The 13,245-nt window shown below is 45.2% G+C and overlaps 4 non-coding genes across 4 annotated transcripts; 1 reads left to right on the forward strand and 3 right to left on the reverse strand.

Annotated features, from left to right (window-relative positions):
- Positions 1–4,404: 4,404 nt before the first annotated feature.
- Positions 4,405–4,491, reverse strand: TRNAS-UGA (transfer RNA serine (anticodon UGA)). The gene has a single exon. It is a non-coding gene; the product is annotated as a tRNA-Ser (tRNA).
- Positions 4,492–4,709: 218 nt separating this feature from the next.
- On the reverse strand, positions 4,710–4,782 carry TRNAV-UAC (transfer RNA valine (anticodon UAC)). The gene has a single exon. It is a non-coding gene; the product is annotated as a tRNA-Val (tRNA).
- A 3,020-nt stretch (positions 4,783–7,802) lies between these two features.
- Positions 7,803–7,889, reverse strand: TRNAS-GGA (transfer RNA serine (anticodon GGA)). The gene has a single exon. It is a non-coding gene; the product is annotated as a tRNA-Ser (tRNA).
- Positions 7,890–12,023: 4,134 nt separating this feature from the next.
- TRNAR-UCU (transfer RNA arginine (anticodon UCU)) lies at positions 12,024–12,097 on the forward strand. Its single transcript has one exon. It is a non-coding gene; the product is annotated as a tRNA-Arg (tRNA).
- The last annotated feature ends 1,148 nt before the right edge of the window (positions 12,098–13,245 follow it).

Here is a 13,245-nt window from a genome sequence, read left to right on the forward strand (position 1 = left end):
TTGTAGGCCAGCCTGAACTGTAAGTCGATCCCACTCTGCTGCTGCTGTGCCAACCACCACCGAGACATCCATGCGAGAGAGAGATCGGATTCGAAGACCTAAACGTTGCATTGGTTGGAGAAGAGGAAACTCAATATTCCCGGGACGGAGCCGTATGACGCGAGAGTGTCACGTACGGTTCTTTGAGAAGGGTGTGGATACACCTATTGGGCTAAGGGCCACAGAGCCGCGCCCTCACTCTCCTAGTCTATGTACACCGCCTTTCCCGGGAGGTTGGCCATCCATTTTAGATCTTCCTAGTTTCCAGGGAATTCCGGGCTCAATCTGGTTTGGCACAAAGGTTATTTTCTTTCCGTTCGTATATATATGGGTTTGCGCAGCATTTCTATGACATTGTTATGATTAACCAATGAGACTTGGACGGAAAGTCTTCCCGCCTTTATCATTAGCTCGGGTAGTTTCTGTATTCGGCGTTCCAGTAGCCTTTGACTGGCTACCTCAATGAATTGAGCATACTGTGATGTTGAACGTCATAATTAATGGGGTTCTGGTCGGAAGAAAACGGCGTCCAGACCCCTCTCACGCACGCCCGCCGATGGAAATTTCGTAAACAGAATGCCGCCTTGCGATCGTCCGATCGATGCTTCTTCGAGGGTGAGAGCACCGACCGGGAAAATAAAAGGAGGAAAGAACCGATACCCCAGCTACTACGGCGCGCGCCTCCCAGATCACAACAATATCTTCTTCTTTTGCTAGGCTTACGGCAGACGCCCTCGGCATAATCGCAATGGACGGCCCTAGGTACGGTAGTGGCGAGTCCAGGTTGCTTGACCTAAACGATTTACCGCCAACCGAAAGGTAATCGTTCGGTTATGTCAAGGGGTGAGTGCTGTGTCAAGCGGGCGGATGCATGATGAACGCTTTTCGGGGCCGCACGCAGAAGGAAAAACACAGATTGCGAAATACGCCTACCATAAATTAATTGCTTCGTCATTGTAGAAGGGCAAAACGTCACAAAACATGTACTTGAGCTTCGAATTAATGTCTCTAAAAGTTTGGGGTACGCCCGCGTGTTTCGACAAGAACACTAAAAAAACCTAATCTGGCTTTATGCAAGATAGCCAAGGCACGTTCAAGCAATTGAAGGAATATCATTGCTCACATCTTTGGCGAGGGTTATAATTCATAGGAGCATCCTGCGGTTACGGCTAGAGGAGGTAGAGTGAAAGATTCGTTAGGTGTGAATTATCATCGTATTCGAGGAGTTAAAGATTCGTAGGGAATCCCGGATTGAAGATGAGGCAGACTAAAACATGGTACAGAGAAACCTAAGAATTCGATACGAATAAAAAGGTCAAATCAGGGAATGGTTGCTTTTCTCGCTCATCGCCTTCAGACCGGTTTAATTTTTCGGGAAGACTTTCAGAATGACCGGCGGAAACTTTTGGAACGGAAAGCCATCCGCTTCGATCCCATTGCAAATATTTCTGCGCCCATCTAGCAGGGCTTTTGTCACCCAGACCCAAGGGAGGCCGTGAAGGAAGCACATACAGCTGCTCGGAGAGATTAAGCTACATCTGGGGAGTGGATAATAAACAAAAAAGATTAATCAAGAAATTAGTCCACTTTTGTATGATTGATGGTAAAAGAACAAAATCTCGTGTTATTGTTTCCTAAACTTCTTCTCGTCTTTCCTGAACTGAACCCGATGTTCATGTTATCACACTCCTGGCTAACGCCATAGAGAATGTCAAGCCTACTCGCGAAATCAAGAAAGTGAGAATCGCAGGGACTACTCGTAATGTACTCAAGATTATTGCCAAAGAACGTTAAGAAACCTTAGCTTTTCGTCGGATCATGGAAGCAGCTGTCAAATGACGTACTATGAGCAGAAATAGCCAGAGCTTGGATTAATGTTCATCTGCTGAGATACCGGATGCTTATCAAAGAAAGGGAAATGTTCGTAAAAGAAGGGATGATCTTCATAAACCGGCAGAGGCCAATAGAAGTTTCGCGCATTATAGGTGGCGGTGAACCATTGAAAACATGTAATGAGCTGGGGTCAAGAGCTGTTAGACACTTTAGCAGCACACACCCTACATCGCAGAATCGAGTAATTGGTAATCCATCGTTCGAATGCTTAATGATTCTAATATTGACAATGAGACCTGCCAAAAAAAAAGAAAGCGAGAATTCGATTCTGGTGTGAATTTGGTGCTACGTGAATTTAATGAAGAAAGTTCGCACTCCCTTCCCTACTGATAATTGGGGGCATCTGAGCCCGCCCCTCGGACATGGGGGCACAAAAGCAGCACAAAAAGCACTATACCCTCCCTGTCTAACTTGTTAAAAAACAACGGAGTAAGTCTTTGCCGGCATTGTTAAGTCATTGGAAAAAGACACCTAACAACAATGAAGATTCGTTTCCAGAGAGTTTATTCACCGTTGCTCCTGGAGAATACTCTGCAAACAACAAACCGTGCGTGCCCTTTCAAGGTTAATCTCAACGATGAAGCGGCTAGCTCGACTCCATCGATCCTGTGTACAATGTCTCAGATTACAGGCCTTCGCTGTGGCGGAACTTGATGACCTGGACTGCGAAGAGCCCTATAGTGACGGCGATAGCGAAGCAGAGGTTGAAGAATTTCTTTTGCCTGCTTCTAACTTTATTATCAAGAATAATGTTCTGGCGGTCAGCGTTAGATAAATCTCATAAGAAATATATTCAAATAGGAATTTGTACGTTCAAACCGTGCGTGTGCCAATTGCTCGAAGAAGCAAAGGTTAAGCTTGAAGCCGAAGAAAAGAGAGGTAAGGAAAGATTAATGATAAGCGATGGATTGGGCCAAACAAATTCGGCGGATTTCTTGAGAAGGAAGGAATACTTGCAAAAAATGATCGAACAATTTGTTGACGAGAGATCAATCTATAATAACTCGCTGGACCTTTTTGATTGATAAGCTGACCAACAAAAGGCAAACCAACATGCAGGATAGGTTTATTGCGCACTTCAAGAAAGATAAAGAACTAATAGACATTTTAACGTCCTTCGATGTATATACGATTGAAATACTTACGATATTTTAGAATCTTTATTGTTAGATTGTTTATTAATAGGGATTGCCTCTTTTCCAGAGTCTAAATTATTATTATTAAAATCTTTACCGTCAGATTGTTTATCAACAGAGATTGACCCAGACTCAGATTTTCTTGAGTCTGAATTAATCGAAAAACAAAATAGCCACGGCCTTTACCATTAAACTTACATTATAACACTTTTTTTTCAATTTCAATATCTCATTTTCTAATGCTATTGTATGACAGCAGAAAAATTGCGGTATAAATGAAAATATTATTAATACAAAGAAAACCTTGTTTTCTTCTTTGATCAAACAAACTCATATCTTTAAATAATAAACGAATTCTAGTTTGAATAGAATCTAAAGCTACTTTTGCTTTCATTCACCAAAAGCAGCTGCTTTGGTTGCGTTGGTTGTTAACCATTTTAAGAGAGTGTATAAGGACCTACCACTCTATACGGCGGTGTACGATTGCTTCATATCAAACTACAAAGTATCTTCACTATTACCAGATCTATATAAATCAACCCTGTTCGGGTCTTTAGGTTGTCCGATGGCAACCAAAGCGTCTTTCTATTGTTCCCCGAACCATTCGAACTCTTTTACCAGATTCTTGGCAGTCCCTTTCCCAAAGAAAGTTGGGAAGTGCAGTCTCTGCAGGCAGGCAGTTAGCCCCTCGGGTCGTTCAGTCTCGAAGGTATGGTTCGGGCTTCGTTCGTTTCTTGTGACCAGATTCATTGGTTCGAGGCTACGTACGTTGGATCGGGTTCGGGCCCTAAAATATGTGATTGGGTAATTACGATGGCTCGTATACACGTTCGAGGATCACTCTCCAGGCGACGGAGGACTGCTTAGTGATTGAAGGGAGAGAAGAAACCCATTTGATTTCTCACTAGAGGCCTAATGATTGCATAACTCTGAGGTTCCAACTGCTACGGATAGAGGGATTTGAACCCCCACGACTGAGTAAGGTCACCAGAACCTAAACCTGGCATGTCTACCAATTCCATCATATCCGCACATCGATTCTTATTTCGAAACCACCCTTTTTCACTGCTAACTGGATAGAGCTAAGAACGCCAATGGCTCGGATGGCGTAGCAATTAGAGGAAACTGAAACACCACCCCGTATTTTTCGATTCTCCCGCAAGCAAGCAAGCAAGCAAGCAAGCAAGCAAACGCGCGACTTGCTCAATGGAGCCCGCTTACGACGATCCCTTTTAACCTCTCAGGCTCTTATAGAAGGCTTATAGAATGCCTATATGCTTTCCAAATCAAGTTAGGGTGATGGGAAAGTGGGAATGCTAACTTATGACCATACTCACGGATGGAGAGGGATTCGAACCCCCGGTATCTCTCCGAATACTTCGGTTTTCAAGACCGACTCTTTAAACCGCTCAGACATCCATCCCTTTCCCGACAAGATCACGAGCCATCAATAATCAACGGGAAAGCGTGCCAAGCTTTCAGGTCTTTGTAAATCGCACGCAACGCCTTCAGAAAACAAATAGGTTGTACCGCAGGGCCTCCTCTTTGGCCCCTCCGACCAGAAAGGTTAAGCGTGGTAATTGATCATTCTATTTTAGATTGATAGGAACTAAGGCGTCCTAATAACCAAGTTTACAACCATGGGCAATAACGGACTCGAACCGCTGACTCCCTCGGTGTAAACGAGGCGCTCTACCAACTGAGCTAATTACCCGGAGTGCCGGCGATACTTCGGAGTCTCGCCGGCTCTGTTTTCTGTAGGTCACATAGAAATTTATCCATTCTTTCTACGGCCACGTCAATCCGCTTCTTTTCTTGTTGGGCCGCGCCGCAATTGTCTAGCTTCTGCTACCAACTCCCCCATCGGGCCGTCTGACTTTACCGTAGCCGATAAGTAGCGTTAATCGTCTTCATCGCGCTGATGAAGCAGCGGGTTCATCCACCACCTTGGTTCTTCCCCGCAAGCAACTTCCGCCGTATTATCCATAGCTGTTCATCAAGAAGGCCTAGAGTTAGTTTTCCGATAAGATTCAAGCTACAATTTCAAACAGCACCTTTTCTTCATGAAGCGCAAGAAAACTGCACTGCGGAAGAAGAAGAAGCGGTAAAAAGTGTAATATAAATGGCTACCAAAGTTCTTCTTTTGAACTTTCAAGAAGGCCTGAATATTCATGGATTATTATACGATAATCTTTAATGCGGCTCAGATTGCGGAAAGAATTGAATGCTGGAATTTCGAAATTCCGTTGGTAAAATTCAGAAGGATCATGCAAGAAGGCAATATCATCTTCTGGCCATAATCTGCGAATCCAGCAAAGCAAAGCAAAGCAGCACTTTTCTTTTCACTTTAAACCGAGCCGGCGGCAATCTTGATGAATCACTGGCAAGAAGATGCTTTGCACTTTTCTTTCCACTTTAAAGCAGCAATCTTTGAACTCGGAAATGGCACTTTTCCCTGCAAGCCTGAAACGCACGCCTTCCCCAAAAGAAAAGCGGAACCACCTAACGAGTATTTTAAACAGCAAGCATGATGAACCGGCATGTTCATCAAACCAAACAGGTTCTTCATGCATGCATGAAGGCCTTCATGATGATGAAAACCGCTTCATTGGAATGTCACCGTCTCATTGACAACACGAATGATAACGAATTGACAATATGAATAGTCACGTTAGTTTCCCATTCTTAAGCATGGATTATTATACAATAATCTTCATTTGCTTTTTTACTGTTGACAACATGTAGTGCGGGGGCAGGGTTTGAACCCGCAGTCTTCAGGTCATGAGCCTGACGAGTTGGCCATTTACTCCACCCCGCAAGCAAGCAAGCAATTGATCTCTCTCTAGCGAATCGGAATTTATTTTAGAAAAAAAGAAGCCGGCCAACTCCTATTCAATCTACTTGTGCGGGGGAATGTTTGCTTGCCCGCAGACCCAACTCCACGTGTTATTGATCGCATTTCCCGCTGTCCGTCCAAATGAACTTGCACTACTGGTTATTAAAGCAGCATTGATGTTACCTTAAAAGCAGCAAGCGCGCAAGAAAAGAAAAGAAAAGAAGCAAAAACTAGCACTCCCTTACCGGCTAGGTCTCTCCCGGCAGGCCACTGCCGCATTCCCAAAAAGCAATGTATGGGTTTCTTCCATCACGTCACTGTCGCATCGCTCGTGCTTCGCACTCGCTCGGAGGAAATGGGATTCGAACCCATGATACAAGAAGATTGTATGTTGATTTAGCAAACCAATGCCTTAAGCCGCTCAGCCATACCTCCGGTTGGGATGGGGGATTCATCAAGCCCCCATCCCGAAGTGCGTGCGTGCGTGCGTGCGTGCGTGCGTGCCTACTTGGGCCAGCATGCACCTATTCTTTCTTTCTTTATCCCGACCGCTCGTCGGTTTACAATGAACTGATTTCGGATTCGGAGGGCTTCCGAGCCGCCTCGGCGGTTAGTACTAAAAGATCTGGGCGGCGTTAGTCGCCAAGGACTGGCAAAATTACAAAAGGATCTGGGCGGCATTAGTCGCCAAGGACTGGCCAAATCAGAATAGCAAAATTCTTGAACCATCTCCATCAGTTCAGGAACCACACATTTCTCCAGATCATCGTGACGTACTTCCACGTATCCACTTAAGAGGAAGTCTTTTCATAATAAATGACCCTCGAAACCGTAATCGGTTAATGTACGGCGTAAATCAGGATAATTAGGAGAATGTAAACCAGACGTATCCCGCACTTCTCGCTCCCACCGGCCGGCTGATAGGGATATACTGATTACCAAACTTGCAGAAGTGATTTCATCTACACCAATTCGTACACGAATGCATGGGTTATATCAAATGCTTGGTGAGTTATAGACTACTCCGAATCTTCATTTTTGAGAAGGATAATCAACTCCGCGAGTATCGATCGGAATTCCAAGACGTATATTGATATGATACCTCGAAAACCACAGGAATTAAAATGGATAGTCCGGAGTGGCGCATAATATGCTTTCTTCCTTCGATGTTCAAAATCTATGTATCCGTTTGAAAACCGATAGAACAGTAGCAAATTATTTAAGTGGACTGCAAGCCATGATAAAGTTCAGGCAGGGTTTCATAAAAATCGTAGTGAGCATTGATTCTTTATAATCATGGCTGTTTAATCGGAGGGCTGAAACCTTAAGCGAAACCGCGTCGAGGCCGGTCATGAGATTCCGCCGTATCCCGGCAGCCTTATCATCAATTAAGGATCCCTACCCAAAGATTCTATATGCTTTTCGTTAGGGTTCCTTGATGGGCGGCTTTGGAATGCGTGCTGGCAACCGCTTCATCCGCGCCAAAGCGAAAAGGTTCTGGGGCCGTGGTGGGTTCGATTGATGGGCCAATCTTCTCAACTAGTTTTGTGCATATGAAGCAAACTTCTCATTCACAACGTTGGAAGATCGCATACCCGAGTACGGCGGCTGGGGGGGTTTGCTCTAAAGCCATTCCTACACCAAAAGAAAGGAGCAAGCCAAGGTTCTCATCACGGGCATCCCAGGGATTGTTATTATACGATAATCCTTGCATCACTCGTGCGAATCGCAAAGCCACCGTTTCCGGATGAATCATGCCTGAACGAGCCAGTCAATAGGGCGGGTGAAAGTATTGAAGAATCGTGAATTCATTTACCAAATTAATTGTCGACTTGCTGCTGAAGGCGGCGGCTTTAGGTTTTTTTTTCGATCAAATCGTGGATGGGGTATTCATGGCAAGGAAGGGGAGGGATTCGAACCCTCGGTAAACAAGAGTCTACATAGCATTTCCAGTGCTACACTTTAAACCGCTCGGCCACCCTTCCTCAGAGAGAGAAAGCCATGGAACAAAGGCAATTGCCAACGATCTTTCTATATACGAAATTTCGGGTTATAGAACAAATTTAGAATAATTCAGACCTCCGCCGGTGGTTAGAAGCTTACCTAGCGCTAACAGCGTCACAGGGACCAAATGCGGCCGGGTGAAGCCGGCGGTTCATGCGTTAGTGGACCGCAAACACAGATTAACTACATGGCCTAGCATTGGCAGGGACCCCTTCAAGTCGATAGCTTTTTGGCAGCAAGCAAGCAAGCAAGCAAGCAAGCAAGCAAGCAGGGTATATTAAGAATACAGAGACGGAAATGGCAATAGGAGCGGAGAACGCTATTGCAGCATTGTAGGGACTACAACATTGTACGCAAGTTCGAATTGACAAAATCAAAGCCTAGCATGGTTTTTTGTCGAGGCTATGCTTCGTATCCTGAAACCCAAGAATCGGCGAAGAGAATCTTGAATTTCTCAGGCAGGATTTCATTTCTAGCGCGAACTGATCAGAAGCCCGCTACGGATAGACCGTCGCTGGGGCCGAAGATAATGGTGGTCCCGTCGAGGCCGAAGATGGTGGTCCCGGGCCGAAGGTGGTGGTGCCGCGCTGAGGCTTCTTTCATTTCCCGAGGAAGAGTTGTTGCCCTTCTTGCTGATTCGCTGGGGTTCAAGTCCTTATTACTACCGCTGCACGCGGCTGCGCATTGACTGTGAGCTCATTAGCCGGCAGCTAAGCAGCAATCACACATGGAGAAGACGTGCCAGACCCAGAGATACAAAGGCGTGCGTGCCCGCTTCTTCCGCCGCGCGCGCGCGCCGGTTCATCCCGGAGGAACCGCAGAGAAGAGATGCACCAGACCTTGCTTGAAAGTTGCAGCCAGCTAGAAAGCTAGAACCGGCCGGCAGAAAGCTGCCAACAGCAGGCAGGCAGGCAGGCAGGCAGGCAGGCAGGGATGCAGCCAGCAACAAAAATGCGCCAGACCTAGAAACCAAAGACGAGCAAAAAAAAAGAAAAGGACAAACGAGCAGATATGAACACGGCCAACAGAGGGTATAGCAGAAGCCGCCAGAAGCAGCGGATGACCTGTTTCTACAAAAAAAACAGCTGCATATAGCAGAAGCCACTTCCAGGAAGATGCGGTGTAGAGCTGAACTGCGGACGGAGCGTGAAGAATTGTGAAATTCGGGAAGAATCTGTTACACCAAGTATCAGAATTACGAACACGAAAAGCAGCCAGCCGGACTGCAGCCATGCTGCGCACCTTTGGTGGAGCTGCGAGACAAACGTAAAGCGGCAGCTAACAGACTACAGTGAAGCTAGACTACAAGCCATTAGTAAACCCCGATGATTAGGTTCAGCTGTTGGCTGTGCCCGCGTATATCAATCCGTTTTTTCTGCTTGCTGTGATGCGGCATGAAACGATGAACCACAGAGACGATTTGCCAGCCAAGCCAGCCAACCGGGAAGCTAAACTACGAACCAAGACCGTGCTCATCCCTGCTCGTTGCCGAAGCTAACATGCACTGATGAGGAGTTGAACCTTATGCAAGGAGCTCCGTTAGCTCTCAGTACATCAAAAGAAATCAGTAAAGTAAGTAGAGCTCTTGCTTGCCTAAAACACAAAAAACAAGGTAAACTTTAATATTGGAAATTATTCATGTTATCTTTTACGATTAATATCCTACCTTACTGATCCAATTCTTCTCTTTCCATTTCTTTCACTTTAGAAGCACCCGGTAGGGTCTTGTATCTACTAGAGCTAGACCTTTGACTTCTATCTGGTTCTTCCTCTTTCTTCTACTTTGCTTTATTTTAGAAGCACCCACCTGCTACTTCCGCCTCATTTACACTAAAAATAGTATGCCGGCGAACGTGGAAATTCAGCTTTCCGCCTCTGCCCTCGTAGGTGAATCGATGGGCGGTAAATTGTCGTCTTCTGCGGCGGCCCGCATCATAGGCGCGTTGCTGCTTTCTGCGGCATCCTCGTAGGGTGAGTTGTGTTCTATGGTATACTGCGATATAGGTAAGGATTCTTCGGCCGAAATAATCTTATTGGATTATAAAACGCCGCATTAATTGTATAGCTCTGCGCCATTCGTATTTAGCGTAAGCTCCCTTCATCAGGGAGTCGAGTTCTTCAATCCGCTCAATATCTTCCGTACCCTCAGTCTGAGTTACACGCTCATTGATGTGCGGTTGATCTAATGCTTCAGCGGTGTCTGCTGTGCTTGCAGCACTTCCTCTTCTACTGACGATGTTGGTAAAATTAACGAATAGATAGTTATTGAGCCTTTGCATGTGCTTTTTTATTTAGTGTTTAGGTCTAATTAGTAGGCTAGGCGTTAACCTGCCCGAAGAGGTCAGACGTCCCTCTCCTGCTCGTTCTTCGTATCCATAACGATTTTGTTTCAAGTAAGGTTTTAGGGTTTAGTGAATGGGAATCCCTTTAGATTATAAATGTCCTGCGAGGCAAAAAACCTGGTGAAGCATCTGATAAAGCAGCTCATTTTTAGCTCATATTCTTCCTGGGCGAAGCGCCGCTCGTCTCATATTCTTTTATCCTCCCCTGAGTAGACTTCTACTAACTTCTTTTCTCTAAAAGGGAACAATTCGTTTGTGAGAATAGCCGTATTATTCTTTTTGGACGGAAAGACCTGCTTCACTGTTCCCGCTGTGGGATTGGCTTCGAGCTCTTCTTTCTTGCGCGGGCGGCTTAGGTGGAAGGTAAAGAGGGTCCCTTTCTGGTCATTCAATTTCTACCAAAAAGCAAGCAGCAAAGTAATCTATAAATTCTATCTAAGTTATAGGAGGAGAGACAGGTCGTTTTCCAGATCCTTCGACAACGAAAAGAATGGGGTTGAGAACTGCTGAATAGCTGGTTTGCCTGCACCGTACAGTTCTGGCTTTGACTTTCGGTCGATTCCCCATTACTGTAAACGTGGCGGAAACTGCCTGCGGTTAAGTGCCGGCACAGAACAAACATTTCGATGATAGAATGTCGGTTTAGTTTCCGCAGGCCATGCCGGTCGGATCGCCGTTCCGGCGGACCAAACCTGCCGTGGCTTTGCCTTTCCCTTTGCCTTTGAATCGAGTCTCGAAAGCAGCTATGAAACCGTGGGGGGCGACCCCTGCAGGACCTGTGCTGTAGGCCACCCCTAAAGCAGATAGAACCAGAATCGGATCGTGAAAGACTGATGGAACGAGTGACATGACCGAATGATTGTTTAGCTAGTGATAGATTTTACGGGTCTTAAACGTTGTATGCTTTCTTTTTGGGGTGTTGGAGTATTGAACTTTTATTTCCTCATCACCTAGCCCGGGATTTAGTGAAATTCTCCCTACACCTTGACTAAACGATCATTTCGAATGGACGACGCAGGAGAGGAGTCGCATCCTTTCTCCTTCCGTATCCGCTCTTGAAAATCACCGGCCCGCCCCTTCCACCCATCATAGTGCCCCCTCGTCCGTTACTTTACCTCAGTGCTCTCCTGCCCGCGTAACATTATGAAAGGGTTGAGAACAGCAACGGCGACGGTATAGCAAGAGAAAGCTAGAGAGAAAGGGCTATGGGAATGTGAAGGACTCCCTTCGTTGAAAAAGAAAGTGTCGATTGTCTATTCTTTAGGCACTCGCGGGAGACTAATCTCTCCTAGAGAACACGTGTGGGAAGTATTCGTTTCTAATAATCCCAAAGTCTTTAAGGTTTTGACCATTTTGTGTAACCATTAGGATGCTCCGAAAACACTGGAGTACAGGAAGGAAACACTGGTGTCAAAGCATTCTTTGGGAACCACATCCTGTTCTTCCTAGATGGATGATTTGCCCCGTTTGATGCCGTCGTGTGAAAGTTGTTTTCATGATTTAGGAATTCAACTGATTTTAGGTAATCCATCTTTATGTGGCACGACATGAAAGGTGCTATGAAAAACACGTAACCGACCGAATTACGTGAAATGGATAAATCAATCTGGTTAGGGCATTCTTTAGAACTTACTTCAGGAAGAATCATCCAGGGCTGCGGTTGCGGTTTCTTCTTTCTTGTATTCATAACTTTTTTCTATTGCTTTTTCGGCGAAAAGGCAAGCAAGTTTTACCTGACTTAACTGAAAAGCCTAGAAGTGTTTGTAATGCACAGCATCCTTAGCTCAGTCGGATAGAGCAACAACCTTCTAAGTTGAAGGTCACAGGTTCAAGTCCTGTAGGATGCGGAAAGTGCACATTAGATTATATACCTACGGAATGCTTTGCCCTTGTTCAGGGCGGGCTAGCGGGTTCTTCCTTTCAACCGAACCTGCATCATGCTTCGGTCACTTTTCGCTATATTGGTATATGGGATTACTTGCCCCTTTTCACTTCTTTTTAAACAGCCATGATTATAAAGAACCAATCTCACTACGATTTTTATGAAACGAAGAAAGACTTTTTCTTACGGATCTGGTCAAATATTTGACATTTTCCATGATTTCCTCTCTTTCAGGTATTCAGGGAATTCTCTCAAATAGAAGGAATATTACTATTATGCCGACGCTAATTGAGTTAATGTTATTGGCTGTCAATTTGAACTCTCCGGTATTTTCTGTCTATTCGGATGATATGATGGGTTAATCACTCACTTTACTAGTGTTAACGGTGGCAGTTGCGGAATTCGCAATTGGGCTGGCCATTCCGGTGGTAACTTCTCGAATTCGCGGGACCATTGCCGTGGAATTTCCTAATCGCATGAAAGGTCGAGCACCATTAAACTCATTGCACTTCGTTTTTCCTTCTTGAATACGAAGTATACTTTGGCATTAAGGGAGGAGATACGATTCGAATCTCTCTTTTGAAAGCGGATTTACTGAAATCAAACGCTTTTTTCATTCGGCCACTTCCCGCTTCGACTTTCCGAGCCAAGATTAGGGTTTATTTTGATATATGAACCCGGGCATATACGGGCTTTATGAGGTTTTTTCATAAAACGAAATACTCCCGATAGAAAAGTAGGGTCCCATTCACCTTATTCGCTTGCACCACCGGCTTGCTAGAGGCTCTACCGTTTCCGAAGTAATAACTTTTAATATATTAAGAAGAACAAAATAGAATCACCATGGCTAATACTTACTCTTTTACAGTCTGTCAGACTTTAAACGGCTTCTTTTCTTTTCTTTTCTTTTCTTTCGGGCCTCGCCCAAGAAAGAAAGCCGGATCAAGCCAGTTATAGGCTATAAACGTAACAATTGTTATTTGGATTTTCTTATTTACACGCCTGAAGTATCAGGCAACTGTTTGAGGTCCCACGCAGCAGCAGCACGGTCTCGCTGATTTGTTTAGTCGAACGAAAAGGTGTCGCAAAAGAGTTTGATGAGGTCCAATGGCC

The sequence above is a fragment of the Azolla caroliniana genome, unplaced genomic scaffold (genome assembly GCF_043228905.1).
Source record: "Azolla caroliniana isolate FFs.n. ecotype wild unplaced genomic scaffold, voAzoCaro1.0.p SCAF_65, whole genome shotgun sequence".
Lineage (NCBI taxonomy): Eukaryota > Viridiplantae > Streptophyta > Polypodiopsida > Salviniales > Salviniaceae > Azolla > Azolla caroliniana.